Source organism: Ailuropoda melanoleuca, chromosome 6, assembly GCF_002007445.2.
Source record: "Ailuropoda melanoleuca isolate Jingjing chromosome 6, ASM200744v2, whole genome shotgun sequence".
Taxonomy (NCBI): Eukaryota; Metazoa; Chordata; class Mammalia; order Carnivora; family Ursidae; genus Ailuropoda; species Ailuropoda melanoleuca.
The window spans coordinates 46,235,545-46,242,280 of record NC_048223.1 but is presented as its reverse complement, the minus strand read 5'-3'; the positions used below and the strand labels follow the sequence as shown (position 1 = coordinate 46,242,280).

The following is a 6,736-nucleotide window of genomic DNA, read 5'->3' as shown; positions in this document are numbered from 1 at the left end:
CTCTTTATAAAGTCATATTTGATTATCTTACATGCCCCTCCTTGCCTGTCTCTCTTCTCATACACTGGACCCCCTTGATTTCAGAATCCCTAAGGCGTTGCACCCCCATTTCAGGAGCTGCTGACGCTACGGCGCGTGATCTGTCCGAGCACACTGTAAGCAATCATGAGCCCTGATGTAATGCTTAGTCAGTTTTCTTCCTGTTACTCCATTGAGTCAGGTAACCTGTGCAAGGTAGTACCAAACATATGATTATTAATGATCAAACTTTTAATCCTGTTCCATCGCTGAAGGGATAGAAAGAAGCAAACGTGAAAATATTCTGAAAACTGTAGCTAACCCTCTCACAGTCTATTGAAAAGAGATCACTTTTGGCTTACTGTGTCCAGTCATTATTTATATTAATCAGGTTGGATTCAGTTCAACCTCACATTCCATTACATGGGAGGATTAATATGGACGAAGTAGCCAAAGAGTTCCAGAACCAAAGACGTTACAAGGCCTTTAAAATTAAGTTGCATTAATGGTTTTATTCGGAACTGGGTTCTAAAGAGACAGAAAAATCCTGTTTTTTAATTATTTTTCCTCTATTGATTATTATCACAGTGATTTTGGGAAGTTACCATAGTTTTCGGAGGGTCAGTTTCCTCATCTGTAAGATAAGGGCGTTAGTCCATAAAGTTATTTTTATGAATGAATGGACCAACACATTTAGCTCTCTCCTCAAAGGGCTCAGGAGGGTGTAGGTCATGAAGATATTCCCTGTGCCATCACCATCCTGACCAACAGTAGACACTCTGAGTTTACAACTTCAAGGATTACTGTTTCTTGAGTTCTTCATGGTTTACAACAGTCAGCAAACCAGGGCCCACATGCCAAGCCCGGCCATCCACCTGCTTGAGAAACGCTCCATGGGAACACAGCCATACTCTTGTCTGTATACATTCTGGCTGCCTTAGCCCTACAGCACCAGAGCTCATAGTTGTGACTGCAAATATTTACTATCTGATGCTTTCAGAAAGAGTTTGAGAAACCCTGGTTTAATGGAAAAAGAGTTTCTAGTATAGACTTTAATGTCACCCAATTCCCTAACAGCATTGGTGCCCAGGAAGGGTAAAAACCCCACAGTCTGTTACTGAGGGGATTAACCAGAGNTAAAAACCCCACAGTCTGTTACTGAGGGGATCAACCAGAGGAAACCTCTCTTTGAAATATCAGACCGATGTATCAGAAGTGAATTTTTCGGCCACTGATACTGAGAATCCTTCCCTTATAAAAACAAGCAGGATTACTTCTCAACATGTACTATTAAATTGTCTATTTCTCAAGAGGGAGAACAAAAATGAAAAAAAAGTTGGGGCATCTGGGTGGCTCAGGTGGTTAAGAGTCTGCCTTTGGCTCAGGTCATGATCCCAGGGTCTTGGGATCGAGTCCACATCAGGCTCCCCGCTCAGCGGGAAGCCTGCTTCTCCCTCTCCCCCTGCTTGTGCTCTCTCTCTCTCTCTCTCTCTCTGTGTCAAATAAATGAATGAATAAAACCTTTTAAAAAAAAGAAAAAAGTTATATATGATAACGACTTTGACATTTACTGGAAAATATGAACATGGAGGTGACAAGTATATATCTGGTACAGAGAAAGTGGTTCTGGTTTAATTCAAGAGGGAAAAAATATTACAAGAAAGGGTTGTGCACAATAGATTCTATGCTTCCTTCTACTTGGGAGGTTTTGGGGTTTTTTTAAGATTTATTTATTTATTTGGGGGGCGGAGATGGGCACAGAGGGCAGAGGGAGAGAGAAACCCAATCAGACTCTTTGCTGAGCAGGAGCCCGATGCAGGGCTTGATCCCAGGACCTTGGGATAATGACCTGAGCTGAAGACAGACGCTTAACTGACTGTCACCCAGATGCCCCTAGTTTAGCTTATTTTTAATGTGAAGTATGAGAGATGCATTAAGGTTATTTTTTTGTTTATGGATTTTTTTATAACCATTCTCCCCATAACCAGTTTTTCCAGGACCATTTAGTAAAAGAAAAATTCTTTCTACCTTGAGTTTCTTTTCAAGCTTTGTCAAAAAGAAATTGTCCATATATACCTGAGTCTATTTCTGAATTCTCTATTACGTTCCATTGATTTATTTATTGTATGTTAGTTCACACTCTCATGATGTTTTTAGTCCTCCAATTTTGTTCTTCTTTATCTAAAATGTTTTGATCATCTAGGCCTTTTGAATTGCCATTGGAATTATAGAATCAGTTTGTATATTTCTACCATAAAAATCACAATGATGTTTTGATGGAATTGAATTTATCCAATTTTTGGAAAACAAATATCCTCCGATCTGTGACTATGGTCCCCATTTCTTTAAGCCATATTTAAATCTCTCAGCAATAATTTGTACTCTCATTGGATATTTCTTTTTTATCTTTTTTAAAAAACTGTTTATTTCAATTTCAGTTAGTTAACATACAGTGTTCTATTAGTTTCAGGTTTGTAATATAGTGATTGAACACTTCCATACATCACCTGGTGGTCATCACAAGTGCCCTCCTCCGTCCCCATCACCTTCCCTCTGGTAACCACCACTTTGTTCTCTAGAGTTAAGAGTCTTTTTTTTTGGTTTGTGTCTCTTTCTGTTTTTCCCCCATTGCTAGTTTGTTTTGTTTCTAAAATTGCACATATGAGTGACGTATTTCACTTAGGATTATACTCTCTAGCTCCATCCACATTGTTGCAATTGCAAGATTTGCAGTTTTTATGGCTAAGTAATATTCCATTCCATTCCATATGTATATACCACATCTTCTTAACCATTCATCAGTTGATGGACCCTTGGGCTATTTCCATAATTTGGCTATTGTTGATAATGCTGCTATAAACATTGGAGTGCATATATCCCTTTGAATCAGTATTTTCATATTCTTTGGGTAAATACTTAGTAGTACAATTGCTGGGTCTTGAATAATTCTACTTTTAACTTTTTGGAGGAAACTGTTTTCCAGAGTGGCTGCACCAGTTTGCATTCCCACCAACAGTGCACAAGTGTCCCCTTCTCCACATCCTCACCAACACCTGCCGTTTCTTGGGTTGTTGATTTTAGCCATTCTGACAGGTGTAAGGTGATATCTCATTGCCGTTTTGATTTGCATTTCCCTGATGATGAGTAATGTTGAGCATCTTTTCATGTGTCTGTTGGCCATCTGGATATCCTTTGGAAAAATGTCTATTCATGTCTTCTGTCCATTTTTTAATTGGATTATTCATTTTGTGGGTATTGAGTTTTTTAAGTTTTTTATATATTTTGGATACAATCCCTTTATCACATACATCGTTTGCAAACATCTCCCATCCGTAGGTTGTCTTTTAGTTTTGTTGATTATTTCCTTTGATGTACAGAAGGCTTTTCATTTTGATGAAGTCCCAGTAGTTTATTTTTGCTTTTGTTCCCCTTACTTTAGGAAATATATCTAGAAAGAAGTTATTACAGCTGATGTCAGGTTACTGCCTGTGTTCTCCTCTAGCATTTTTATGGTTTCCTGTGTCACATTTAGGTCTTTAACCCATTTTGAATTTATTTTTGCAGATGGTGTAGAAAAGTGGTCTAGTTTCATCCTATTGCTTGTGGCCATCCAGTTTTCCCAACACCATTTGTTGAAGAGACTGTCTTTTTTCCATTGCATATTCTTTCCTGCTTTGTCAAAGATTAATTGACCATATAATTGTGGGTTCATTTCTGGGTTTTTTTATTCCATTCTATTGATCTACGTGTCTGTTTTTGTCCCAGTATCATGCTGTCTTGATGACTACAGCTTTGTAGTATAACTTGAGATCTGGAATGTGATGCCTCCAGATTTGCTTTTCTTTTTTCAGGATTGCTTTAGCTATTCAGGTTCTCTTGTGGTTCCATACAAATTTTAGGATTGTTTGTTCTAACTCTGTGAAAATTGAAATTGGTATTTTGATGGGGATTATGTTGAATGTGTAGATTGCTTTGGGTAGTGTAGACATTTTAACAATATTTCTTCTTCCAATCCATAAGCATGGAATGTCTTTCCATTTGTCTTACAGTTTTCAGAGTACAGATCTTTCACCTCTTTGGTTAGGTTTATTTCTACATATCTTATTGTTTTGGGTGCAGTTGTAAATGGGATTGATTCCTTGATTTCTCTTTCTCCTGCTTCATTGTTGGTGTATAGAAATGCAACAGATTTCTGTACATTGATTTTGTATCCTGCAACTTTACTGAATTCGTTTATCAGTTCTAGCAGTTTTTTGGTGAAGTCTATCAGGTTTTCTATATAGAGTATAAAGTCATCTGCAAATAATGAAAGTTTTACTTCTTCCTTATGGATTCGAGTGCCTTTTATTTATGGAAAACTTCATGAATTTACATATCATCCTTGCTGAGGGGCCACGTTATCTCTGTATTATTCCAATTTTAGTATATGTGCTACTGAAGTGAGCACTATTTATTTTTACATGAGTTTGGTAATTAGTGTTTTTCAGGGAATTTATCAATTTTATATTAAAAAGTTTTAAAATGAATTGATATAATGTTTTTCATAATATTCTCTTACCCTTTTATTATCAGTATATTTTCTAGTGGTGTCACCTTTCTCATTCCTGATATTGATTAAGTTTGTCTTCTCTGTTTTCCTGATCAAAGGGCCCAGAGACTTATCAGTTTTATGTTTCTTCTCAAATACTCAGCATTTAGTTTCACCAATTTTCTCTATTACTTTCCTGTCATATTTAACTATTTCCACTGTGATCTTCATTATTTCTATTTATCTGGGCCTCAATCTTCTCATCCTTTTCTAGCTCCTTAGAGGAGGAATCTAGTATCATTGATTTGAGACCCTTCTTTTCTAGAATTAACATTAAGCACTAACATTTGCCTCCAAAATCACTTTAACAGCATCACACACATTTTGATATGCATGTTTTCATTTTCACTAAGTTCTAATATGTTTTTAACTTAATCTTTGAATTTTTTCAGTGAACAATGGGTTATTTGGGGTTGTGTGATTTAATTTCTGAATTTGGGAGATCTGCCAGAGGTCTTATTGTTACTGATTTCTAATTCAGTTCCACTGTTTAATAGAAGGATACTTTCTATGGCCTTAAATTTTTTTCATTTTATAGAAGCTTGTTTTAGGGCATAGAATATGATCTATCTTGATAACTGTTCTATGTGTACTTGGAATATAGTAATAATAAGGGTTTTAATGTGATTGATAATTCTATCATGTGTGTCAGGTCTGTGTCAGTTTTGATCGACTAATTTTCTCTTTTTATGGTTTTACTTTCCTCCTTCCTGGCAGCTTAGTAATTTTTAATAGGATGCCAGGCACTGGGAATTTTACCTTATTCATTGCTGAATATTTTTGAAAGATAGTCACAGACCTTGTTTTTAGACATAGTTACACTAGTCTTCCTTTAGAGCCTTCTTCTAAGACTTGTAGACAAGGCTGGAGTTGTTTTCTGTCTAAGGCTAGTCACTCCCCTTTCCTAAGGCAAGACCGTTCTTCACATTCTAACCAAGAGGTTTTTCAGGCTAACTGTTGGGAACAGGCCCTATTCCAAGTCCTGCATCTCTGGGGGTTCATACCTTTATTTCTTTTTGGTGGTTCTTTCCCCTACCTTGAGTGGTTTCATTTAATGAACATGTTCACCAATACTTAACCAAACACTTGAGGGGGTTTCTGAAGATCTCTGGAAGTCTATGTACTGCTTTCTCCCCTCAGTTACTTAGCTGTGCAAACACTGGTTTCCTGTTCCCCTCAGGCTCCTGGCTCCCATTTCTCAAGGAATTCACCTAGATTTGCCTGGGTCCCTCCTCTCATTGCCTGGGCCTGGAAACACTCTGGTGGCGGGGCAGACATAGGGCTTACCTCATTTGTTCCTGATGCCACTGGGCAATGATAAAGCTCACCCCATTTGTATCTCTCGGTCTCAGGAAACACTGTCTTTTGTTACCTGATAGACAGTGTCTTGAGAAACATCAGTTATAGGCCTTGCACTGGTTTTCAGTAACCCAGTAAATTCAGTCCCTAATATTCGATGTTGCCCAGAAGGGGAAGTCATACATCTTATTTGTCAATGCTTTGTTGCTGTGATAAACTTTGGAAATGATTCCATTTGAAGTGTGAAAACATTGAGAGAAATTTCACTCTAAAAATATTTTGTACAGCAGCTTCCCCTATCCCATTGTATTACTAAGGGGTAGGAAGAGGGAATTAATCTAATGAGTTAGTACTTTTCTATTTCCCAGAACTCAGCTGTAATTAGTCTTGCAATGAATATAAAAGAAATCATGTATTTTACAAGGACGTATTGTTATATAATTAGATTCATTCTTGATGATATGCCAAAATATAAAAATCTTGTTTGTGTGTTTCCTACCTGAGCACATTTTTACGTAGCCTGAAAACTGTAAAAAGCAATTATTGTATGTTAATTGTATTCTGTTAAATAAAGTATAATTCTCTATTTTTAATTCAGATAATTTATATTAAAATAATGTATGGATAACATTTTTTAATTGTTTATTGGCTTTTTATCTATGTATGTTATTGCTAGAACAATTGCTAGTATTCAAATGTGGGTAAATCTATTTTAAGATACCAAATGAATTTAGACATTAAAACTATTAACAATAAGCCAATTATTTCCTTTAGGAATTCAAAAAACCACATCTAACCAAATAAAATTCATCCCTTTCTCAATTTGTAGTG

The 6,736-nt window shown here is 36.5% G+C and overlaps 1 non-coding gene across 1 annotated transcript; it reads right to left on the bottom strand.

The window, feature by feature from the left end:
* Nucleotides 1-4,362: 4,362 nt before the first annotated feature.
* LOC117802833 lies at nt 4,363-4,465 on the bottom strand. The gene has a single exon (XR_004626356.1). It is a non-coding gene; the product is annotated as a U6 spliceosomal RNA (small nuclear RNA).
* Between the last annotated feature and the right edge of the window lie 2,271 nt (nt 4,466-6,736).